A 27,960-nucleotide genomic window follows, 5' to 3' on the forward strand; every position below is an offset into this window, starting at 1 on the left:
TGTTTAGCATGAACAAAACGACAACAGAACACACAAAAATTCTCGGTAAAGTTTAGAATTGTTTTAAAATTTTAAAATTGGGGAAAAAATGACATAATAAAACATTACAGATTCCTTTAAAAAGGTCCAATAAGGACCGAAACGTTGGAGAAAGAGAACAACGAGTGTTCTTGATTTTTATTGACTGAAACGCCGATCTCTAAATCATAAATTCTCGCTGTTTTCGAAGGATTTTCTAAAAATCCTTGTTTTGGTTTATTTATAGTAGTCGCACTAATTCCGAAATTTAATGCGAAATACGTGCACGAATTTCCGATCAGATAGTGCAAAAATATTGCGATTTCGATCAGTAGAACGGAAGATATTTGCATTTCAAGCCTGGGAAAATTTCTCAAATGAACTTTTTGAAACGGGACCCCATATTGAAACGTTATAAGTATTCTACTTCAAAACCAGGACAAATCAAACATTTTCCTCGACTTTCCAGGACACCAGGACAGTCAATGCAAAACCACGACATGTCCTGGGAAACCAGGACGTATGGTCACCCTAGGTATGTGTGTATGTATGTTTTTTTTACAATGGAGAATGCAATTACCGCACTTTCTTAGCACACGTACTTACATGAACGCAAATTGTGAAACGTAAAGGTGGAGATTGCTTTGCAAAACACTATTTGCGCCTTTCATGGCGAATAGTTATATATCAACGACAAATAAAAATCTATTTATGTTGCGTCAGGTTGTCTAATAGCAATTATATCGCAATTTGTTCAATTACAAAAAAAATTTCCACCTATACTAAATGCATTCGGTAAATGTAATGTTGAGACGTGTTTGTCCATAGAAAATCGGTCTCTCTTTTTGTATCGAAACCTTCGTTTGCAATTCATCTGATCAAATATAGTTGTTTAACAACTCGCGTGTACCACACCATTGACATGAACAAAAAAGGCGAGGAGACTACACACCCGAGTCAACAGTAATCTCAATGAGCAGCATCAACCATACTTTGCGTTTTTTGAACCAATAACTCGAAGCAACCACTCCGCAACTGCGTTCCACCTAGGTCTGGTCCATCGTTACACTATCCGCATTGTTGTTGCTCAGTAAGGATGAATCTTTCTGCACCGATTCAAACAATGGCTGTAGCTCAGAAGAACTGCGAATCAGCGACAAAAATTCAGCTAAGTGTTGATTTTTATCTGCTTTAGGGATCTGTAGAAGTGCGGCTACGGCCCGAAGAACGGATTGTTTTAATTCATCTTGTTTCTCATATTTCTGTTTCACTGAGTTGGCCTTCACCTTTAATGTGCAAGTAGCACGCAGTGGATCTACAAATTGGTCAAACTTTTGAAGCACTGCAGAGGGACAAAGGACGGTTAGTCGAACGGTCATCAGGTAGGTCAACATTTTGATGTCGTAGTGGTCTTTCAAACCTGCTTGCACATGTTCCAAAAATTGCATAATGTCCACCCTGTCAAGACCTTGTTCCAGTAATGTATACATGCACTCAAATGCGGCCTTCCGAATATCCAGTAATTCACGAACCAAACTTGGCTTGTTATGTACAGCTGAATTAAATGCCACAAGCGCTACTCGACGTACAGCTGGCTCAGGATCTTGCAAAGCGAAATGAAACTGTCCGATACACTGTCGTAGCAATGGATCAATCGATTGCGGTTGATCGGAGATGGTAAATTTAATTGCAGAAATAACAGCCGTACACATCAGATGGCTATCGCTTCGTAGCGCCAGCTGCAATTGAGGCAGTAATTCTTCGGGATTAACAAGCACCAGTTTACCCAGACATTCAGCCACCACATTACGCGAGCCTTCTCGGAGAATTCGCAGTGTTTGAACAGCTGCTCCCAGATGGATGGTACCGATGGGAGAAGTTGTTCCAAGCCTTGTTTGGTGGTTGATAACGACATGATAACTTCCTTGAGTGAATGGAGTAACAAGTATTGCCGCTTTGGTTGAGCTTCTGTTTCATTCAGGATGAAGGACAGATAGTGACTCAAGTTTCCTACGGCAATCGCTCCCAAAGCATGTGATGCTGCTCCTTTCACATCCTCCGAAGACGCTGAAAAGCAGTTCAGTATAATCTGTGCAAGTGAGTCGATTGCGTTGAGATTAAAGTGCCTTCCAATTTCGCCAATGGTTAAAAGATAAAAAACTAAATGAGCATCGCTGCGGCTATTTTGAATTTTTCGAAGAAACTCGCGGGCCACGGTGACTGTTTCATTCGGTACCTGTAGCGTCAGGGCGGCAACACATTTAGCCAGCGAATGATATGCTTGCTTGTGAAGAGTTTGCCCTTGCTGTTGGCCGTATACAGGATGCATCAACATATTCAGCAAATGACGATAGCTGAGACCGGGTAAGTTTGCCTGTACCAAGTCCTGGAACAAATTCAACGTGCAGTTAAGAGCTGTTCCTTGCAGCAGCGGAGATCGAACCAGAATCATAATTTCTGGTAGAATCTGCTCGTTGACCCCAACCAGTGCCTGTGGCTGCTGGCGGGCTACTGATGTGAGTAGAGCAAGCGAAAGCTGGGCAACGTGAAGATCAGCTTCGCACAGCAATAGTGGCACTTTAGAGACAGCGTTACGCAGCAATGTCGGATCGATAAAGTGATTATAGTGAGTAACCAATGTGTTCAATAAAGTTAGTGAATTGAGTTTGAGGACACGTTGATTTTTTCATAGAAACGATCCCAACACTGGGACTACTTCTGCAATGATAGGACTAAGAATCACCAGCTGTGGAGAAACTGCTATCACAGTTAGGGCTTTGACCGAACTCAGTCGAGTCACTTCGTTGCGCAGTCGCTCCATGAACAATGGTAAACAGGTGTTCAGTTCTTGCTGCAAAACATCACACATGATGGCGATAATTTGACCCATGCAGGCAATGGCACGCTCTTTGACTTCTTGGTCAACTTCCGGAGATCGGAGCCTCTGCAAGGTACTTGAATATAATGGCTGGATGTAGGGGGTGAAATCAATTTGTATATTTAGCGGGCGAATAACTTTCACCAAGCAAAACCATTAGTGCTTCGGTGGCGATTTTATAAAATGCATCGAAAACAGCAGCTTCAACTAACGGAACCAATGTCTTAATATGTGGGTGGAAAACGTGCGGGTTGTGTCCTGCAAACATGCAATGAACGATCAAGTGCATCAATCTTCATGTTAGATGTCGAATTTTTATCATTCAACGAGTAATGGATGCCACTCATTAACTGATCGATATGATTGGACAAAGCGTTTAATAACTCACGTAGTAGCAGAAAACAATCCTGACGAGTCTTGACAGATTTTTCTCTCATTAACGGTTGCACTGAAATACGCACCGAATGGTATTCCAAACCAATAGCAAGTGGACGTTTTCTAAATTTCCACTCATATCATTCATATCAGCAAAAAATAAACGTTGCTAAAAACCTCATCAACAGAGTTGAAAGACTGTCCACAAACCTCAACAAACCGGATAAAGTCAACATAATGGAAACAACATTTAAAGATTAACGACTATCCAAGGTCGCTACGAAATAGATTAATCAACAACAGAACAACACACACAGTACCTACCGTACAACATTCTTCCCCCGATGAGAACCTGAAATATACCTACCGATCCATTCCAAACATACCTTCGCTGTCGCATAAAATAGCGAAAGACCTAAAAAATGATTATCCAGATGTCATACTAGCTCTCCGCAACCACAAAACAGTCGGTAACCTGTTTAGCAAGATCAAGGATAACATAGCCTAGGAAAATCTGAGCAATGTTATTTACAGCATACCATGTAAAACCTGTGAGTCTTCCTATGTGGGCATGACTTTGAACCAGCTCAAAACAAGGATGGCTGCACACCGATCTAACATAAAAAAGCTCAACTTACTTGTAGAAGCAGGATACATTAAAGATGACATCCAGATAGCCGAGTTAAATCAAAAAACTGCTCTACTTGAGCACAGCATAGCACATCAACATCACTTCGATATAAACAAAGTGAAAGTGCTAGATCAGCACCACCGAACGACAGCTCTTCCCATCTTGGAAATATGTCACATATTAAATCAACAAAAAACTGTCAACAAACGCACAGACACCGAAGGGCTTAGCTCTATATACGCAGGCATTATACATACACTAAAAATCAGCAACTATAAAACTGACACCACCACACACAATTATAGCAAACATTCAACAGCAGAGTTAGCAGACAAACCTTAGCGCTTTTTCCCAAGTATTTACCCAAAAACGCTTTTAATCCACCTAACAGTGTGATGAAACATTTCTTATAACTCTTATCACTCTCTTTGGGTATTATATCGTTTGAGAACATTTAGAACATGATGCTTCGCGATGTTTTTGATAACACATACTACATGGGATAGTGGCAAAACTCAGAGAATCGCTCAAATCAACATAGGACAACATCAGTGCAAGAAATTTCAAACCAAATCAATATGGGAAAGCGAAAAAATTACCCATAAAATAGACATACCAACGAATTATTGTTAATGCTCTTAATAAAATATCTAAATTGTGGTGGGAAAACTGAATTTTCCTAAAGGGGTTATATATTGTACTGAGCCAAATAATCGATTTTTTTTAATCGATTTGAAGTTTATACTTTACTCAAATTTCCAACGCGACTGAGAATTAAGGAATCAACGCTTTTTCTTGAAAAGGGCGATACTAGCAGTGATACCATTCTAAGAAAATCAACAGTGAATATTTCCAGACTTGGTTTTATTTCCTATTTAAGAACTATTGTGTTTTTTACATCCTAGATTGCATGATTCAGTGATCGAAACCCAAAACTTCATAAAGTATTTGAAATTATTAAATTAAAATTTGTTTTTGCTATTGAAATTGACAAAATGATAGTATCGCCCCTTTGGCGATTGTTTACTTTTTCGGTCCCACCTGTCAGCATTGATGTATCGCCCTTACGTTTTTGCCTTTCTCATATAAAGAAAGGCTATGCAATCACTGTAAAAATCGACTTTTGTTACAATAACTACCGTTCTGCATCACCGATTTCGTCCGTGTTTTTTCAATAGCGATCATTGTTACTATTTACAGCTGGTATCAGTTTGATAATCCTAAAAAAAATACGAAAATAACAGTTTCGCCTCTAAACTGCTATCAAAAAAAGTATCACTCTGTTTGTTTGCATGGAGCGTGGAGGGCGAAACTTTAAATAAACAAACAAAAATACAGTTTCACCCGTTTTATTTTTGCTGTAGTTTAAGAAAGCAATATCGTAGAATCAAAAATTTTAGGTTAATTATTTGCGTTTCAAAGCCCTCATTCGCACTATGAAAAAAGCCTTATGTTTACATTTGTAAGTATCGCCCTTTTCACAAAAAAGCGTTGAAATGAAATCGCAGCTCCTGATATCACGCTATCTCTGAAGTGCATGCGTGCATAGTTTCAAATTTTACTTCGACATCGACTTTTTCTAAAGGTGACTTCCCAATAGTATCCTTGATTTGAATTATTATCGCTAATCCTAATGCCAAAGAACAAATAAAAACCTCTCGAAAACGAACCGTTTGGGAAAATCATCATCATTACTGGAATTTTCATTTTCACAAATCTTTTCGATAACCTTCCGTCACTTGCGTTAATGCGCTGGATGCATAGTGCTCTGAAAATCTAGCGAAATCGTCTTAGGGCACCAGCGGGTCTAATTCAGAGCCATCTGCGCGGCGAGTTAAATCTGTAAAGAATACTGAAAATTAATTTCAATTCCATAATTTTCAGTTCAGCAATTCAAGAGATCGTGCTCACCGCAAGCCATGAAAAATAGACTACGTTGTGAAGCGATGGTCACTATTTATTAAAAGATCACGGTTAAATAAAAAATAAAACTATTAAAAAAATTCAAATAGTTTATAATTTTCACAAACTTATTAGGAAACATTGTTTAATAAGCTTTCGTAATATTGTGTAGGAAAAAAGCTGAAAATGTAAGTATTTTCTCTATCTGGAACATATAAACCCTTAAGTATACCAATTAATTGGTATACGAATTGGAATAGGTTCGCCAAATTTTGGAAGAAGTCTACAAAATAACCCCTTGAAAGCTACCTAAAAATTGTTGTAGTTCGATGCAATAAAAAATCCCCAAAAATGAAATGTACCTATTAACGTGAAACACAGTGAATAAAACATACAATAAAGACCCATTTTTTATCAATCTCATGGTGTATTTTAGGCTGACAAAATGGGGACATTGACTAAATCGGGCAATTTTTTTCTTTATAATAAACTGAAGCTGTTAAAATATTCTTCCCGTCCCTTGATGTAGTCTGATAACTATTTCTGATTATGATGAACTTTATATTTTTGCATAATTCCATCTTCATGATAAGGAAAACATGCTCAAGAAAGGATTTACTCGAATTCAGTCTTGTTCGTCTGCTAGAACCCATCAAACATATGTTCATATTTGGCTGATAAAATCGGGGCTTCAATGTATTATAATAGATATTCAGCATTCGAAGAAGTTTCTTGCGAACGAGTGTAGAACGACTTTGTTTCTACTTACTTGAAGTCAGCGGCGTAGCCAGAAATTCGGTTTGGTGGGGGTTTGGTGAAAATCAGGCATTCATTTATCGTTCATATGAGTAAATGCGCCCGGATAGTTTGCTACTGCGACAATAAAAACTCACATTTTCACACGAAAAGTTATTGGCACTCACACAACTTCTCCGGATAAATACAACGTGTTATTTCTCCGGATAAATAAAACAGCCGGAGAATGAGTGAATGAGTTTTTCACGGTATCTTTTCTTCGCTCGCTGCTTTCCTGCCGTTATTCCAAAACACGAAAAAACAAGTCTATCATTTGTCTTTGCCGCTTTTCTTTGTAATTAAGTGTATTTTTTTAAGTTTTTATTGATTTCCACGAAATTAAAATTTTATCACCTTCTCCGGTGAGAAGGAAAAAGTCAAATAAATTTTATCCGGAAAATCATTCTCATGCTATTTGTGGAGACGGAGAATTTTGCGACTCATCTTATCTCGGAAAAGTTGGACATCGGATAAGCTTCTTTTCGCGTGAGTGAGAGAGAATTACAATGCCTAGTGAAAATCGATCATACTGTCCAAACGGCATAATTCCGAAACCGTAATTTTTGGAGTTTTAAAATTATGCAGAATTAATTTTTCAGAAAATAGTAACAGAGTTCGTGTCTTCAGCTAATTTGTTGAGACTTTATTGTAGTCATGAATATTAACCTGAGAAAATTCACCATAAATACTTCTTGGACGATATACCGTCAAAATTATTTTATCAAATGATGCGCTGTTTAACGTTTGTAAAACTCATCGAAGATACTAAACCTCCGAAATTGGCGGTTTCAAAATGATGCTATCTTGACCTTAAATTACTGTTTTTAAACATTTGACCTATGCATATAATTGGTCATACAACAAAAATCAAATGCTCATCAAAATCGATCAGAACCTGCTAGAGTCGAATGGAAATCGTCATTTTTCATAAATTTCTCTCTACATTCGGAAAGTGTTATCCTCGTTATTAATCATATTACGTTTTCGTCTCAACTCGACGCATTCCCAAAATAAAAACCTGTTTTAATCCACCTAGTGGTGCAATTGTGCTTGTCTCATTTGTCCAGACTACGATTCCATGGCTGGTTATGTTCAATACAATGGTGGAAATGAATATTACATGTTCAGTACGATTGGCACATACGTACAATGGATCGACAGCCACGATCTTGAGATACTGAAACATCGCTTGAAACCAGCGGCTGATCATGGAGAAAGATCCGGGAGGTCCAGGTCCTGCCGAAAATTTTCAACTTGTTAAGAAATTTTAAACTAGTTTTAATTTAAAAATGGCAACCCCTCACTGCATACTCCCTCCGGGCCGGTATGATTGACGATTTTTAGAGTGATTGCATAACCTTTCTATATGAGGAAGGCAAAAATGCACCAAAGTCCAAAAAAGTCAATTTTTGTCAAGCATCTCAATGTTTCATACTTTATAAAGTCATTTGGCATCAAAAATACAAATTTGATTTTGAAAATTTTTCATTTCAGTTTATATGGGAATTTGCTGTCTGATTGTACTCTTCAACTCGTAACTCCGGAACCGGAAGTCCAATCAATAAAAAAAATCAATAGCAGCCGATGAGAAGGTTGTACCTTTCATTTGCGACTAACTTTGTGCAAATCGATCCAGCCATCTCTGAGAAACAGAGGTCACATTTTTTCCACATACGCACATATACACACATATATACACACACAGACATTTTCCGATCTCGACGAACTGAGTCGGTTGGCATATGACACTCGGCCCTTCCGGTCGGGATTAGATTGACGAATTTTAGAGTGAATGAGAAAGGCAAAAACATTTTTAGCAAATGTTGAAAGTTATGCATTTTTTGGTGAGCAGTTCTATGTTTCATAGACATTAAATCAATTTTAACTTCGCTTCCTATTAAATAAAGACCCTTATTACAGTACATCTCTATAAAACGAGCTCAATTTGAAAATAAATCTGAGGATTATGATTGATTACAGAACTCTGGAATTTTTTATTGGAATGTTTTCAGGCAGGAATTTGATATTGATGCTATTAGACAACTGTGAAATCAAGACCAATAGATCAGTTACATATCAGGACCCCATTCCGACAATTTATCAAAAGTCCTCATGTTTACAACAACAGGTTATCAATGTACGGATCAGATAATTGTTATTGTAATATTGAATTAAATCAGTCAGCATCAATAAATTTTCAACTTCAATCCAATATTTATTTTTGGGTGCGGGGGTTGTATGGTGTTAAACCCCAAAACCTTCTCTTGGATACGCCGTTGCTTGGAGTTATTTACTTCGCTTTCATTTTACGGTTTGTTTCAGATCGATCCGAAGGTTATAAGTTAGAAAAAGTGCAGTCAGAAGGTTCGCACAAATGAACATTTTTGCACTGATAAGTTATCAAGTTCCTTCCAGACAACTTGGAAGTGTTCGGTGATTATTTCTAGCGGTTGTAGATAGAAAAATGAAATACAAAATTCGTTTTATCGAAATAATGTTTGGCTTATTTCAATGGATTATTACTATATTGAACAATAAATAGGCGACAAAGAGTAATCCACACACAACAAGCCATAACTTTTAAAGTATTCAAAATAGATATTTGAAGTCTTCAGTAAAGTTATTCGCAAAAGTAAGAGCTACAAATTTTCTGAAGGCATCATTTCGATATAATCACTTCCACGAAAATTTGTGAAAATATCTCACTCATAGGGGGATTAATCAGCAAAAGCGCAATACCAAAAAAGGGCATATTGCCTCCATTAAATTCTCCTAAGATACTATTGACCTAAAATAAGCCGTTTTGGCGTTAATAACAGATTACATGTTTTTGGTCATATTTCTGGCAATGGGAAATGATAAAAATCTTTCGTCCGCATTTAATTATAAATATCTCTTTTGATAATAGTCCGATTTCAACAATCTATAGCTTGTTCGAAAGGTATTCGTTAAAGCAAACATTTAGGGGGTTAATCTATATTGTCAATTTCGGCAGATAATTCAAAAAAACTGCAAAAAACGCTATTTTTCGCATTCATGTCTTGGAAACTAAACATCAGAATCAAAAACAAATTAATAGCGTTCTTACTGTTTTTTAGTTCTTTCATTTAAAATTTGTTTGGATAAGATCGGTTCAGCCATTGCTGAGAAACACGAATGAGAATTTGTCCGTTACATACACACACACACACACACATACACACACACACACACAGACATTGTCCCAAATCGTCGAGCTGAGTCCATTGGTATATAAGACTCGGCCCTCCGGGCCTCGGAAAAAATCTTGAAAGTTTGAGCGAATTCTATACATTTCTTTTATAAGAAATGTAAAACGTTAGTTAATTATAACCCAGAAAAATTTCATCAGGTACAGTGAACTGCAAAATATGCGAACGACGGCAGTGAGTAATATTGTACAATAAGTTTTTAAATATTTGTAACAACTACAACATACGACTTCCATAGCCACTATTTGACGCTGACAAAATATTAGGACGGTTCACTTTTTCAACAAATCTTAACATAACAAGAAAACAAAATTTTTGTGAGTTTAAAATCAATATTATCTTTAAAATCAACAATTTTCATATGTACTCTCCAGTAACTACGAACTCTTTTTGGAATCCTTGATAAAAGTGGAATAAAGCCATCGAAACGTTGGAAGTAAAAACAATATAGTTGATTTCGCTGTCTAATTCACGACTGATAAGCCGAAAAATACCCTTTACATATTATCGGTACTTTATCCTGCAGCATGCTTATGGAGCTCGGTACTTGTTCCATCGAGTCAGGATCATGAGCAATGTCATCACCAATAGGTCGAGTTGACTTCAACAGGGCAATATACGCGTGAAAGATGTCCGATTTAACATTCTCCTCGCGTTCTTTAAACCTAGCTATCAATGCAGGCGAGAGGGTCTTATAAAAAGCCTCATATTCCTGCCTGTGGTGCTGCGTTGAAAACCAAGCGGAACCGCGAAAAGCTGAACAGGATATTCAGGTTGATGGCCGTATGAGTCACGAATGCATACAGAACAACATCGTAGGAGGCAGTATGCGTTATCGCCGGGATGATCCCCATCTGCATCACTCTGGCTGAGGATGTGGAATGCTACCAGCGGAGAAATGCAAAAAATGTAAGGAGACTGGTCCGATCAGAATCGTTGGCTGAGTGGCAGCAAGAGTAGGACAACGCGGAGAAGGAAAGGTGGACTCACCGACCTCTCTCGCCGTGGAATTCTCCATCGGAGTAGGCTAGATCCATTCTCGGAAACTAGACCGAGTAGTTCCAGGGACTAGACTGAATAGACCACGACTAGGCACCACCAGTCGCGGGTCGTCGGGGCACAAGCAAACTGGACTTCCTGCTCCACCGGAATCACCGAACTGACCTCGCCATCTGGTTGGTTGGCTCGGTTTCGGGAAAACTTCTCTCGCCGGGAAATTCTCCATCGGAGTAGGCTAGTTTCATCGTCGGGAACTAGACCGAGTAATTCGCGAACAAATCGGGAGCTCAACTAGTAAGTGATGCTGAATGGTACGAGAAGTGAGTTGCGGTGCTAAATGGCACAAGGGAGCCGAAGGGCTCGGTAAATTAATCAATCTGAAATTGCCGCCCACATTATCTTCGTAGAGCTATTTACCAGCAGCTAGGTCTCGGACTGCCATGGTCTGTATGGTTTGTGGTGAACTGATTGTATGTCAAAGAGTGGTGCTGTAACCCTACTGAAGAAGCTTCAGGGTTAACAGAAACGCTAGTAAGAGCATGCGACATCACAATGCAAAGGAAACTAGAGTCAAGGAACAGACGGCGTATTGGTGAAGCGAGGAACTCGAAACCCTCCTTAGACCACCTTAGAGCCTGAAGATACGCCCAGAGAACAAGCACCGAAGTGGACAGAGAGGAGCGAAATATAGTGTAGCGCGCCGCTGTGGCAGCATTTAAACGTGAGATAAAGCGAAGAAAATCGATTTGCTTTAAACAGTTGTGCCAGGGTGCTGACGCCAACCCCTGGGGCGACGCATACCGTGTGACGGTGACGAAGATCACAGGGTCCACGACCAGTGATGCCACAAGTACAGATTTATCTAGAAAGGTACAGATTTTTGAAGCGTTTTTGGTACAGATTCTGTACGGTACAGATTACAGATTTTTGTAAAAAAGTACAGATTGGTACAGAATTTTTTAGATGACAGAAGAGTAAAATAATAATTATTGAAAAAGTACTCGAGAATTTAACCTTGCGATGCATCCCATAATGTGCACAAAGAGCGAAGCACAAAAAAAGAGCGGCACAAGAACACTGCGATGTGGAGATCACCCGCCCAAAGAGAAACTTGAAAACGAAAAAGAGAAAGAGCTGTGCACCAAGAGATGCAAAATTTCGCACATTGAGTTACCTTGAAGAGCCACTTTTTTGTGCCTCCCCTCACTGGCAAATAGGGAGGAAGGGGAATCAAACTATTCAGATTCAGATAAAGATTGATCGGAAGAACGTTTTTAAAATGTTTTTTGGTTGTCTTCTCTGCTTCCGTGCGCATGGGACCATGATGCACACTAAAGAGCCTCTTTATTTCTACTCTTTGAGGTGTGCGGCCATGGAGTAGAATGCACACATGGGAGCAAAACACATAGGAGTGAAGAGGTTTATTGTGAAAGAGAAGAGTCGAAATTTCTGGTTTGATTTCCCCAAATGAAAAATATGTATAAGAAAAATAATTTTTTCTAAACAACCTTGTTATTGTTTCGGTACAGAATCCGGTACAGATTTTTCTATAGCAGAGTACAGATAGGAAAGATTTTTCAACTCCCGGTACAGATTTAATTGTGGCAACACTGTCCACGACACCTCTGAAAATGTGCCCTGATAAACTGAAGGTTAACGTAGAAAGGCTTTCACGATCCAATGATAAGGCCGCTTATACCGTATGGCGAGGTAGAGCAGGACAATCCCGAAGTGATACAAGTCTCCAATGAGGAACTCATCACATTGGCAAAGAGTTTGAAAGTGAAGAAAGCGAACGAACCAGATGGAGTCCCAAACATCGCATTAAGAACGGCAATCCAGACACTCCTGGATATGTTCAGTAAAGTGTTTCAAAAGCTTCTAGACGAAGGCCACTTCCCTGACAAATGGAAGATACAGAAATTAGTCTCCTAAGCCTGGTAAGCCCCCCGAGAATTCATTGTCGTATAGACCAATATACCTGCTGGATACGCTCGGGACACTCTTGGAGAGGATTGTCCTTAACAGGCTGACAATGTTTACGGAAAGCGATAACGGGTTGTCGAAAAACCAGTTCGGATTTCGGAAGGGCAAATCTACGGTGGACGCCATTAGGACAGTGATCGAGAGAGCCGATATGGCGCTTAAACAGAAAAGAAGAGGAAATCGATACTGCGCCGTGATAACGATAGACGTCAAAAATGTGTTCAATAGCGCAAGCTGTTCAATAGCGCAAGCTGTTCAATAGCGCAAGCTGTTCTATAGCGCAAGCTGAGGCCATAGCTACCTGTGTAGAATTCTAAGGAGTTATTTCCAGAACCGGATCCTGATCTATGAGACAAAAACGATTAGAATTACGGCGGGAGTCCCTCAAGGCTCTATCCTGGGTACAACGTTTTGGAACGGGATGTATAACAGCGTACTGACACTTAAGCTGCCTAGGGTCGTGGAGATCGTCGGGTTCGCGGACGACATTGTAATAACGGTACTGGGAGAGACGCCAGAAGAGGTGGAAATGTTGGCGATATACAGGACTGGAAACTGGATGCAAGGAGTGAAGTTGCAGATAGCCCACCACAAAACGGAGGGACTATTGGTCAGCAACTGAAAAGTAGTGCAGCGAGCAGAAATCACTGTCGGGGAGCATGTCATAGTCTTGAAGCGGGCGTTGAAATAGCTGGGCGTAATGATAGATGACCGTCTGAACTTCAACACTCACGTCGACTATGCTTGCGAGAAAGCAGTCAAAGCTATAAATGCTTTATCCAGAATCATGCCGAACAACGCTGGGCCACGCAGCAGCAAAAGGCGTTTTCTTCTGGCAAGCGTCCATACTGAGGTACGGAGGCCCGGGCTGGGTTGCAGCGCTGGAGACACAGCGGAATCGAGTAAAGCTGAGTAGTACGTTCAGGCTCATGGTCATGCGGGTCGCGAGCGCGTGCAGAATTATATCGTCTGAACTTCAACACTCACGTCGAATATGCTTGCGAGAAAGCAGCCAAAGCTATAAACGCTTTATCCAGAATCATGCCGAACAACGCCGGGCCACGCAACAGCAAGAGGCGTCTTCTGGCAAGCGTATCATCGTCCATACTGAGGTACGGATGCCCGGTCTGGGTTGCAGCGCTGGAGACACATGCGGATCGCGAGCGCGTACAGAACTATCTCATCATAGGCAGTCTGCGTTATCGCTGGAATGATCCCTATCGGCATCATCCTAGTGGAAGATAACGAATGCTATAAGCAGAAGGGGACCAGGGGAGTATGGAAAACAATGAGAGCTGACTCGATGGCCAATTGGCAGCATGGTTGGGACTCGTCGAAAAAAGGAAGGTGGACTCACAGACTCATACCGGTTCTCTCGACCTGGGTAAATAGGAGGCATGGTGAAGTGACCTTCTATCTGACGCAGTACCTATCTGGTCATGGTTCCAAAGCGCCATCTGGCGGGCAGATAATCTCCAACTAATAGCATACAAACACGCCGCCCCATACCAAATACCTGCTGTGTGCAAATTTTTACGGACATCGGTTAAGCCGTTTGGGAGTCTATAAATCATATACATACAAACATTGACTATATATATATATATATATATATATATATATATATATATATATATATATATATATATATATATATATATATATATATATATATATATATATATATATATATATATATATATATATATATATATATATATATATATATATATATATATATATATATATATATATATATATATATATATATATATATATATATATATATATATATATATATATATATATATATATATATATATATATATATATATGTTACGGCGGAAGTAAATCTAAACGCCGTTCACAAAAATCAGCTTGACCTTCAGTCGTCCTAGCAAACTTTATTTCGCTCGATTCGAGTATTCCTCTACCGCCGCTGTGAATCTTCAATGTCAAAAACAAAATTTGGATCCCATCGTAACGAGCACGTCTCTTCATAGCACTTTCGGCTCTACAACGATCACAGAAGGACTAAGCACTCTATGCTATGCTGATATGACTCATCGCACCCTGGGACGCACTGCAGCTAGCACTATGGAAGCCCTTGATCCCCCTGCCACAGTCGAGCCATTGCAGCCAGCGTTCACCAGTCGTCCCGGTCCTGTGTGCAGGAGTGGTGAAGAGGTCTTCCAAATCGATACCAACGGCAATCAATCGCGGCATTCAAACCTACAAATATATTACCAGAATGCCGGTGGTATGAATTCAGTAATCGAAGATTATTTGGTAGCAAGTTCGGATGAATGCTTCGACATAATCGCCCTCACAGAGACGTGGCTTAGCGATAGCACTCTGTCAGTGCAAGCATTTGGTGCCAACTACGATGTTTTCCGAACTGATCGCAGCTTACGCAACAGTCTCAAGGCTACTGGCGGCGGGGTACTTGTGGCTATCCATCGTCGATTGAATGCGCAACTGGGGGTCTGTGTCGAGCAGGTGTGGGTGCGAATCAAACTGGCTGGCTACGCACTTTTTCTTTGCGTGGTTTATCTTCCACCGGACCGCACTCGCGATTCGACATTGATTGATTCACATACTGAGTCACTGGAACGAATTTCCGCTCAAGCAAGCCCGGTTGATGAGCTCCTGATTGTTGGTGATTTCAATCTCTCCGGATTAAAATGGCGCTCTGCTTCTGACGGATTTATGTTCGCTGATGGACAGTATTCCCTCTTCCATCTTATGAAGCACGTTGTATGTTGATAGATATTCAAACATTGAAAGAACGTCGGGACTATGCTATGATCTCGTTGCTAAATGATATCGTCATGCAGCGTATTGACTCATCTTACATATTGTCAAAATTAAATTTATATGCTCCTACTCGTCAATTACGCAATAGAAATTTGTTCGCGATAGGTCATCACCGTACAGACTATGCTAAATTCGGACCACTAAACCAGATGATGGCTGTGTATAACGAGCATTGTGAAAGTATTGACCTTACCATGCCCCGAACAAGTTTAAAACAGTTTTTCAACTCTTTACGGCATCATAGTACATAGAAATAGTTTACAGGATAGTATATAAGCAATTAATATTTGTATAATGTAGTCTACACTTGATTGACGAAATAAATAAATAAACCTGATCCCGAACTGTCATCTTTTCATGCTGGTATCACCAGATTGCTTGACTGCTACAGTCTAAATCTGCTGCGCCAAACGAATAATGTGGTGAACGAGAACAACAGAATCCTTGATCTCTGTTTTTCGAGCAAATCTGACTACGCGCCAAAAGTTACCGCAGCACCGTTCCCCCTGATAAAGACTGTTAGACACCACCCTCCCCTGCATATATTGCTTGAAGCGATTCGAGTGAAGCATGACTGCAATGCTTCTAACACCGTTAGCTATAATTTTAGAAAAGCCGACTATAATAGGATTATTGGCTTCCTGTCGAATATCCACTGGACTGAAATTCTCGACAATGATGATGTCAACGTTGCAGTGCAGTATGAGCTATGCTATCGATCGCTATGTACCCAAAAGAAGTGGCCTTCAATCTAAGCACCCAGCGTGGCACACTGCCGAGCTGAGACGGTTAAAAGCGACTAAAAGAGCCGCTCTGAAGAAGTACTCCAAGTTTGGGGGCTACGTGCTGCGACAACACTACGTTCATGTTAACCAAGTCTATAAAAAGACATCGAAGCGTTGCCATGCCGATTACTTGCGAAACGTGCAACGTAAGTTGAAGTCCGAACCTAAAACATTCTGGAAGCATGTAAACGAGCAAAGAAAGGAATCCGGGTTGCCTTCAACGATGAGCTATGGAGGACGTATGAGCTCTAGTTTACAGGAGATCTGCCAACTATTCTCTGAAAAGTTCGCGAGTGTTTTCTCCAACGAGAAACTGACACCGACCCAGGCTTCACGCGCGGCTCTCAATGTACCTCAATCATACCAGTCTTTGAACTCTATCAATATCGACAATAATATGGTACAACTGGCGATTAGCAAAATGAAGACTTCAACCTCGGCAGGCCCAGATGGTATACCAACTATTATTCTAAAAAAATGCTCTGCCGGTCTAATTGAACCTCTTTGTCATCTGTTTCAATTGTCGCTAACAACCGGAGTATTTCCCGAACTTTAGAAATCCTCCTTCATGTTTCCAATTCACAAAAAAGGTGATAAAAAGGTAGTTGATAACTACCGTGGTATTACAACGCTATGCGCAGTTCCTAAGCTGTTTGAAATGGCTGTGTTGGAACCCATCTCCAGCCACTACAAACAGTATATCTCCGAGACTCAGCATGGATTTATGCCGAAACGTTCAACATCTACGAATCTTCTGTCGTTCACAACATATGTTACAGATGCTATGTCGGACGGCCTTCAAACTGACGTTATCTACACGGACTTTTCAGCTGCTTTTGACAAGATAAATCACGCTATTGCAGTGGCAAAATTGGATAGACTTGACTTTGGTACTAATATTCTCCGTTGGATGCAATCGTATCTCAGTGATCGTCGTCTAGCAGTCAAGATAGGTGATTGTGTATCCGAAGAGTTCTTTGCTTCATCTGGTATTCCACAAGGCAGCCATCTCGGTCCATTGATTTTTCTTCTGTATTTCAACGACGTTAACTTTTGTCTAGAAGGACCACGGTTGTCTTTCGCCGACGACCTCAAGTTATACCATAGAATCCGGAATACTGATGATGCAACTTTCCTTCAACGCCAACTGGAAACCTTTGCGGAATGGTGCGAGATCAACCGAATGACCCTAATCCCCAAGAAATGTTCGGTCATTACGTTCTCGAGGAAAAAAACGCCAATTCGATTCGATTACTGTCTAGCTGAATCCACAATTGACAGAGCGAATTGCGTCAAAGATCTCGGAGTTTTTCTCGATGAACAACTGACGTTTAAACAGCATATCAGCTATATTGTCATCACGCATCACGCTATTTGGGGTTCATAATGAGAATATCTAAGCACTTTTCAGATATTTACTGCTTGAAATCTCTCTACTGCTCACTCGTTCGATCAACTCTGGAATATTGTTCAGTTGTGTGGAACCCTCATTATCTCAACGGTGTCCATCGAATTGAGATAGTACAGCGCAGATTTGTTCGGTTTGCCCTTCGTCGATTGCCTTGGAGCTACCCTCACCAGCTGCCAAGTTATGAAAGCCGGGGTTTGCTTATTGGACTCGATACATTGCAAGTGCGACGGGATCTATTCCGTGCTATGACGATTTCGGATATTTTGCAAGATCGAATTGAATGGCCCGAGCTTATCAGTGCGATAAACATGAACGTTCGCCCTCGCGCCTTTCGCAATAATTTATTCCTCCGATTACCTCTTCGCCGGACTAACTATGGAGTAAACGGTGCCATCATTGATTTGCAGCGGACCTTCAACAGAGTGTCATCCGAGTTCGATCTTCACATTCCACGTAGCAGATTACAACTTGACTTTTTAAATAGATTAAAAAATTATCATTAGGACCACACTGTGTCTGTTGATATTAATTAATTAATTATCACGTGATGGAAAAACAACCATTGTATCTCAGTTTGCATTGTTTTTTCTTCTACTTTGATTGCCGCACTAAGCGGGTGCTATAAAGGGCGACTGTAGAAGGCAGTCAATTATCAGTTGAAATTATACGTTAGAACGGTAACCGTCGTGTGCATATTTATCCGAACGCGCTCCATCGATAATTGAAACCACGGTCGTTTTTTTGTAGCTCGCAAATCCATATGGTCCTTCGAACCGGATTGCGAAGGATTTTGCAAAGACTCGCAGTTTCGTTTAATTGTTCGCTCGCTTCTCAGTTACGTACTTTCGTGATTCTGCCAACCGGTGGCACAGTGAGTAAAAAGTGACTGAAAATTTATCGGCAATGGAGAAACTAATTCGCGAACGAAAATCCCTTGAGCCGCGACTCAAGCGCGTACATGACACGGTGGTGACAATCCAGCCAGAAGCGGCTGAGGAAATTGACGTGCAATCGGAATTCGATACGCTCAATGACATTTGGGCTGCGTATTGTTCAATGCATAAAAGAATTCTAGAGGCTTGTACGAATGATGAAACGTACGAAGAGGCCATTGAATGCCAGTGTAAATTCGAAGAAGCTTATGTCCGGTTAAAAAACCGACTGTTAAAATTGCTTAAAGTGATAAAATTGGCTGATAGTAATCGTGAGGAGCGCCCGCCGCCCCAGAATGACGTGATCACGCAACTTGCCCAGCAGCAAGCCGAGCTTCTAAACATGATGTCCACACGTATGGTTCTTGCTACCAGCAGCACAGCTGCACCACCAGAAGCTGCCATCACTCCCACTCCCTTGTCGGACCTGAAACTGCCCCCGATGACCTTGCCTGTGTTCAGTGGTAACTATCTCGAGTGGCAGTCATTCATTGATCTTTTCAACAGCATGGTTCATCAAAACCCATTGCTGAAAGATAGCCAGAAACTATACTTCCTGAAAACAAATCTTTCTGGTGAAGCTGCATCCATAATTTCACACTTGAAAATCGAGGATGTAAATTACAGTCCCGCCTTACAAAAACTTAAATCGCGCTACGACAAGCCACTCGAGATCGCTCACAAGAATATTGAACGCTTTCTAAGCCAGCCAGCCCTAACATCATCGTCTGCTGATGGCTTACGTTCACTGCATGACATCTCAGACGAAGTCGTTAGAGCCCTCCAAGCCATGCAACGAGAGGATCGGGACACATGGCTTTTATTTATCCTTATTGAGAAGTTGGATCGGGAAACCAAACAGCTATGGTACCAAAGTGTTGCTGATATGCAAGAAGCGAACATCACGCTGCAGTGTTTCCTCCACTTCATAGATTCTCGCAGTTTTGCCTTACAATCGGCGCAGCCCCCCAAATATGGAGCCGTTGCTGCCCAAAAACCTCCTGTGAAACCATCGCATAGAGGAGCAACTGCATTCATCACCACAAATGCACCGCCAGTATGCAACGTTTGTGCAAAATCGCCACATCCACTTTATCAATGTGGCAAATTCATTCACATGAGCCCCGAGGGAAGGCTGTCAACAGTCAGCAGACAAAGATTGTACAAAAATTGCCTGAAGCAGCACCTTGGAGAAGTATGCAGATCGGGAAATTGTAGAAAATGTGGCAACATATACTGCACCACGCGCTTCTGCATGCCGCATTTGAGCCATCAGATCCTCAACCAAGCCCGTTTACGTCGTATGCCTTACATGCCAACAATGGTCCGGCCGCCCAGTCGCTAATTTCGGCCCTTGATCCCACCGCTAATCTCGACGCGTCAAATGTTCTTCTTGCGACCGTAGCCATTAACGATTGCAGTTCTGGATTCCGCATCTCAAGTAAGTTTCATCAGTAAGAGCTTCTGCGACGAACTTGGCCTGGAGCTAATGGAAGCAGACATGGATCTGGAGGGAATTTCATCCATGGCTGCACATGCCGACAAATGTGCGCAAATCGTTATAGCATCTCGATGCACGGATTATCATACAGCCGTCCCGTGTATGGTGTTGGAAGAAATCGTTAAAACATTGCCAGCGAAACCAGCCGATATTGACCAATGGTCCATACCTGATTCAATTGAGCTAGCTGATCCACTTTTTAACCGCCCCGGTAAGATTAGTGTTTTGATCGGTATAGAACTTTTCTTCCAGTTACTCGAGCCAGGAAAAATCAATCTCAGCACGGATGATAGCCTACCTACATTACAAAACACCAAATTAGGGTGGGTGGTAGCCGGTCGCTATCGAAACAGCGCTCCGCTATCGAACATGAAGGTGTCGACGTACTTGTTGGCTTCCTCTGATGATGGTCTTTGCCAACAACTGCGAAAATTTTGGGAAATATAAGAGTATGCTGTACCTAAAATTCACATCAGTGAGGATGAAAAGCGCTGCGAGGAGCATTTCTCAATGCATACGGTTAGGAATAACAGTGGAAAGTTTACCGTTCGTTTGCCATTTTTGCACCCACCGAGTCAACTTGGCGATTCGAGACAGATGGCTGTTAGACGTCTGGAACACATGGAAAGGAAACTGCACCGGAATCCAGTCCTCAAGCAAGAGCACCATGCATTCCTCCGCGAGTATCTCGATCTTGGGCACATGACTATTTCGGAAAATGCAAATCCCACAGAGGCCGTCTTCTTACCCCACCACTGTGTGATAAAGGAAGCCAGCTCAACGACGAAATGCCGCGTTGTATTTGATGTTTCTGCGAAAACTACAAGCGGAAAATCTCTTAACGATATTCTCATGGCTGGTCCAGTCTTGCAAGATTCGCTGGTGAACATTCTTCTACGCTTTCGAATTCCTACTATTGTGATTACCGGCGATATCAAGCATCATCTTGGTGCACTTCAATCATTCGATACATTTGGATGATTGAAGTGCACCAAGATGATCGTGATTTCCAACGGATTTTGTGGCGGTGGTCAAGCGACGAGCCGGTGAAGGAATATCGGCTAAATACTGTAACCTACGGAACTAAAAGTGCTTCCTATTTGGCCACAAAATGCGTGCAGCAGTTGTTGGAGTCCCACAGACTGATGTATACGGAGGCAGTGGAAAAGGCGGAACGGGGCACATATGTGGACGACATTTTAACAGGTGCTGATTCAGAGGAGGAAGCCATTCTACTTCGCCAGCAGCTCTCAACAATTTTAGCTTCTGGTGGTTTTCACCTCCGAAAGCCGCACCGTCAAGGCCCTCGGCATCTACTGGCAACCGTGCAGCGACGAGTTCCTGTTCTCTAACATACCGAATCAGATCTTTCAGCCCACGAAGCGGACCATGCTTTCACAAATCGCCAGTATCTTTGACCCATTAGGGCTTCTGGCGCCAATTGTTATCAAAGCGAAAATGGTCATGCAACAGCTCTGGGAACTGAAGGTGGACTGGGACGAACCTCCCCCCGGTGAGTTAGTTCAAGTTTGGTTGACATTCGTGCAAAGCCTTTCCGATCTTAATTCCTTACAGGTACCCCGACGAGTGATCGGCACGCAAGCCGCCTCTCGATTATATCTGCACGGCTTCAGTGATGCATCCGAGCGAGCCATGGGTGCGTGTGTCTACATTCGTGCGATAGACAACGACGGCAACATATCATCACATCTGCTGTGTGCGAAATCTAAATTGGCGCCCATTGGAAATGGACGAACAACACTACCTCGGGCTGAGCTGTGCGCCGCAGTGATCCTGTCCAGACTAATAGCGAATGTGAAGGAAGCCCTAACCATACCCTTTAATGAAATTGCGTACTCGGACTCAACGGTGGCGCTGGCGTGGATCGCAGGTGGTGCTTCGAGGTGGAAAACGTTCGTCGCAAATAGTGTGGCAGAAATAACTACGCATCTTCCTGCAGTAAACTGGAATCATATCGACACCCATAGCAACCCCGCCGATCTGATCTCTCGGGGTACTCTACCAGAGCAAACCATCAACAGCGCTCTCTGGTGGCATGGCCCGTACTGGAATGCTTGTCCAAACATAGATAATTCCGCGCCCACGGTCGCTCTTGACGATAAGCAACAACGCCAGGTAGAAAGGGAACAGCGTTCTGCAGCAGTGGCGTATCTGGTGGTTTACGAAAACGACTTTCTCGGCGGAATGCTGGCCAGATATTACCCCAAACTCCAACATCTTTTACGTATTACTGCCTGGATGATTCGCTTTCGACATCGCGAGTATCGAGCCGCCAGGTTAACAGCATACGAAATCGACAACGCTATGTAGCTCTATGTGAAACACGTTCAGAGGTTCCATTTTGCGAAGGAAATCAGTCAACTAGAGAAGCATCATGAGGTGCATCACACCAGTCCACTTCGACAGCTGAGACCGTTCCTGGATGAAGCACATCTGCTCAGGGTGGGCGGTAGGTTACACCTGTCAGATCTCAGCTACGACACGAAGCATCCTATCTTGCTGCCCCACCGCTCAATTCTCACTGCGCTCGTTCTCCACCACGAGCATAACCAGCTGTTTCATTGCGGCCCGCAATCGCTATTGGCAGCTGTACGAAAGCGTTTTTGGATTATTAGCGGTACCAGCGCCGCTCACAAGACTTGCCGATCCTACGTCGAGTGTGTACGAGCGAAGCCAGTACCAATTCATCAGCTGATGGGCCAGCTACCAGCAGACCGCCTGAAGCCAGTTCCTCCTTTCTCCATCACCGGAGTGGATTACGCTGGGCCAATCAATGTTGTCAGTCGTAGAACGCGTGGTGCTGTGGCTACAAAGGGCTATATCGCACTATTCGTCTGCTTCTCAACTCGAGCGGTACATCTAGAAGCAGTTTCGGATCTCACTACGTCCGCATTCATTGCGGCGTTCACTCGCTTCAGCTGCCGATATGGACTGCCGAACAAGATGTACTCTGACAACGCCACTAATCTTCGGGGTGCAGCTAGAAAACTTCGTGAGTTATACCAGCAGATTAATTTAATCGAACATGAGAACCAAATAGTAGATTATTTTGCGGACGAAGGCATTGAGTGGTCATTCATTCCCGCTAGTTCTCCCCACCACGGTGGACTGTGGGAAGCAGGGGTGAAGGTGGCGAAGAGCTTGCTAAACAAGCTAGGAGGTGATTCTCGTTTCACGTTCGAAAAGTTAAGTACGGTTCTCTTGCAAGTAGCAGCCTGTATGAACTCTCGTCCTATCACCCCATTGTCGAATGATCCCAACGAACCACAACCTCTCACGCCAGCGCACTTTCTCATCGGTCGGACCTTGAATGCTGTTCCAGAGATCAACCAGCTGGAGCGACAGATCGGATCTTTGAACAGGTGGCAATATGTACAACGAGTCACCCAGGAGTTCAGAGTTCGGTGGCAGAATGAGTACGTTCTATTGCTTCAACGTATGGTAAAATTGCAGCATACTACACCGCATGTTACTGTCGGTGAGTTTGTTCTGCTGATTGCCGATAACGAAAAGGCTAAGCAATGGCTGATAGGTCGTGTCGTAGACACCTTTCCTGGCCCTGACGGACGCATTCGAGTAGTGGCCATTAACACAACCAACAGTATTTCACGGCGTTATGTCAGGAGAATTCGGAGAATCCCATTAGAATATGATGAGTACGTACCAAGACGGAACGGAGCAGAAATTCCTCGCAGTAATTTGGTGGGCGGTTTATGTTACGGCGGAAGTAAATCTAAACGCTGTTCACGAAAATCAGCTTGACCTTCAGTCGTCCTAGCAAACTTTATTTCGCTCGATTCGAGTAAACAACCATTGTATCTCAATTTGCATTGTTTTTTCTTCTACTTTGATTGCCGCACTAAGCGGGTGCTATAAAGGGCGACTGTAGAAGGCAGTCAATTATCAGTTGAAATTATACGTTAGAACGGTAACCGTCGTGTGCATATTTATCCGAACGCGCTCCATCGATAATTGAAACCACTTTTTTTGTAGCTCGCAAATCCTATATCCTATATATATATATATATATATATATATATATATATATATATATATATATATATATATATATATATATATATATATATATATATATATATATATATATATATATATATATATATATATATATATATATATATATATATATATATATATATATATATATATATATATATATATATATATATATATATATAATGTCCAAAAGCTTATGTATTGTTGAGATGATGGACTCCAAAGACTTGGCTGCCGAACGACTCACCTTCCAACTCATGTCGTCATGATCACTATACTCTTCGCTATCGATATCTTCATCATTTCCATATCCATGGCTACGCCACCATCCCCATCATCAGCCTCATAATTGTAGTTTGGATCATACGTAATGTACTACAGACAGAGCTCAAAAATTGATGGGATATGCGGTAGGATCGCCACCGGGCACCGCTGCACAAATGCTTCACATGCCTGTAGGCAAAATTCACACAGCTCATTGTCATTACGGTGGCTGTATTGATTCAACAAGAACATGACCCGCTCGATATGTTTACACAAACGATGGCCCGCTTATCGGTAGATAGCCGAGCATTGGATGTGAGTCCGCACCATTCCCTGGTTCTGAGGTTTCTCTAAACCGTCCAATAAATGCTCGATTACCTTGTTGTATGCATTATTGTTACAAGTTGTCAGAGATGCGATAGTGCAACTATCGTACGCTTGCGGACCGCCTGGCGAGCCGATCCCAGCTATGGGACAAGCGCATTCAGAATAATCTCATGGAACGGAACCAACAAACCACCGAAACGCGACAGAAAATCGGATAGAATATATAGCGCTTCTAACTGAACAGAGACGTCTTCCTTCTCGATAGTGTTACTCAACTTTCCGGTGATTCGTTGACACACATTCAGTACAAGCGAGTTTGAAGACTGCGGTAGTTCCGAGATGACCGTCTTGAGACCAATGCTGGAAATATCACGAAGCTGCTCGTTGTTCGATACCATATTAGCGCACAGTGAGTCGACTATTGTTTCCAACTGATTCTCCTTCACTTTATTTACCAATGGTCCCAGACATTTGACAGCCAAATTCTGCACCTCACCATTTTTGTCCTCCAGCAAGCACAGTACCATCCGAACGACCTTTTTCTATGATTCATCATCTAACTTGATACTGTCTTTTTGGAGCTCCGTCATCAGATCATTCGCCGCCATAAATCGGAAAGCGGATCGGATGTCATCTTTTCGAGTAAATTTGCAATCTGATACGACGCCATCGTTGTGCTTTTTTGCACCTTCCCGATAATTTTGGACAATAAGGCAACTTTTATTCAATTACACAACACAGCAACTATCAGGAATCAGGAATCGGAATATATTGGCTTAAATGGCACGTTCCCCGTATGTAGGATCGGGTACTTGTGCCTTGCCGTGTGTTTTCATCATTTTCTGAGCGGAAGGAAAGGACAAGGAGGTGTGGGGAAGTAGAATTTGAAGGGTGGGAAAAATAACAGCACAAAACAAAAACAAAGAACAGGTAAGTTAAACTCACAAGTAGTTCAACTTGCCTGCGAATAAGCCTAAAGCTCTTTACCACATTGGATAAGAAGCTTTAGTATGTCACTGAGTTTCAGTCGTCCAAACATGGTTTCGTCTATATATACACGGCTGAAGATTCGAAATCGCAATTGCGCTACCGCTGGACAGTTGTATATCAGATGATATGAGGTTCCGTAGTCGGATTCACAAAGATCACATGAAAAAGACTCAGCAGGCTGAACAGTTGCCATGTGGTAATTGAGTTTGCAGTGACCGGTTAAAGCCCTGGTCAGCATACCGCAGTAGAGCTTCGAAAAATGTAGGAGATTTTTCGAAATCACTGGGCATGGTTGTTTTAGAAACGCCTTTGTTTGGCGACACGTTTGTAGATTTCTCCAATAATTCGGTTCTCGGACGAAGCCCGTGACCGTATTTTTCCCTTATCCAACTTGTCGAAATTGGCAGCACGGGCTCAGGACCAAGGAAGTCAATCGCTGAACCCGCCCAGGCCAATTCGTCAGCTTATTCATTTCCAGTAATACCGCAATGTCAGGGCACCCAGACAAGGTAGATAGTGTTGACAATGCTTAGTACTTCGATTTGGGTTCGGCACGCGATTACTAGCATGGACCGGGATTTGTCTGAGCTAAGGGCCTTGATTGCAGCCCGACTATCGGAGCAGAAGTTTATAACTCTGCCGGACAAACTCAGTTGAAGGGCCGATAGCACCCCGCACATAATCGTAAAGATTTCTGCTTGGAATACAGTACAGTATGTACCTAGCGAGCGAGATTGTTCTAATCTCATTTCACGACTGTAGACACCAGCACCAGCACGTCCCTCCGTCAGAGAACCGTCAGTGGAACAGACTACTTGCGTTTGTTGTTGTCTTTCCATATAGCCAGACAACCACTCCTCTCAAGAGGGAATCTTCACATGGAATGTCCTGTAAGGAAAACTACAAGTGAGTGTAATATCGCTGGGAGCAAGAATATCTTCACTCCATGTAACCATTTGTGACCACAAGCGTGTATGACTTGTAGCAAGATCAACATGATTACTGCTCCAAAGCCCAGTAACCTGCAGTCTGTATGCACATGATAGTGCTTCCTGTTTGAGATGTATGTGTAATGGTTTGATATTTAGAAGTGCCCCAAGAGCAGCAGTCGGAGTCGTGGTGAAAGTACCAGTCAACGCCATGAGCGCCATTCTTTGCAGATAGTTTAGCTTTGACTGCACTGTCACCACCTCTCCCCTCTGCCACCACACAAGGCATCCGTATGACAGTATTGGACGTACAATTGTCGTGTAAATCCAATAGATGTATTTAGGTTTGAGACCCCAGGTCTTTCCAAAAGTTCGTCTGCACTACCCGAAGGCCATGCACGCTTTCTTGACTCTGAACTCAATGTGAGCAGACCAATGCTGGAAATATCACGAAGCTGCTCGTTGTTCGATACCATATTAGCGCACAATGAGTCGACTATTGTTTCCACCTGATTCTCCTTCACTTTATTTACCAATGGTCTCAGACATTTGACAGCCAAATTCTGCACCTCACCAATTTTGTCCTCCAGCAAGCGCAGTACCATCCGAACGACATTTTTCTCCGATTCATCATCTAACTTGATACTGTCTTTTTGGAGCTCCGTCATCAGATCATTCGCCACCATCATTGTCATTGGATGTCATCTTTTCGAGCAAATTTGCAATCTGATACGACGCCATCGTCGTACTTTTTTGCACCTTCCCGATAATTTTGGACAATGAGACAACTTTTATTCGATTACACAACACAGCAACTAATTTTTCCGGCAGTTTTAATGCTGTGTTAAACAAAATTTGCTTGATTTCTGGGCACTTTTCACAACTGCTCTCGAATGACGTTCCGATGAAAACGCAATGAAAAAATGAAATTTTGCTTGCTGATAAGATGCAGCGCACCGGTCAGTACAAAACACACACTTAGTAGTTGACAACCTACCACACGGGAGTGTATTGGCGTGTCGGGCTCGACCAGAGGGCCATACCGCTAGCGAATGACGGATCCCAATAGTAGCATGTCTGTAATAACATACGTACATGGAACTATTGAGAACCAGAGCTACAGGTCCAAAGCCCTGGTAAAGGAGGATGGTT

General features: G+C 42.1%; 1 protein-coding gene and 1 pseudogene across 9 annotated transcripts in view; one reads left to right on the forward strand and one right to left on the reverse strand.

The window, feature by feature from the left end:
* LOC131678338 (putative uncharacterized protein DDB_G0282133) overlaps nt 1-27,960 on the forward strand; it is a 2,723,618-nt gene that overhangs the window by 1,117,958 nt on the left and 1,577,700 nt on the right. The gene's annotated exons all lie outside the window — the stretch shown is intronic.
* Nucleotides 969-27,866, reverse strand: LOC131678344 (cullin-associated NEDD8-dissociated protein 1-like; annotated as a pseudogene).

Source organism: Topomyia yanbarensis, chromosome 2 (genome assembly GCF_030247195.1).
Source record: "Topomyia yanbarensis strain Yona2022 chromosome 2, ASM3024719v1, whole genome shotgun sequence".
Classification (NCBI taxonomy): Eukaryota; Metazoa; Arthropoda; class Insecta; order Diptera; family Culicidae; genus Topomyia; species Topomyia yanbarensis.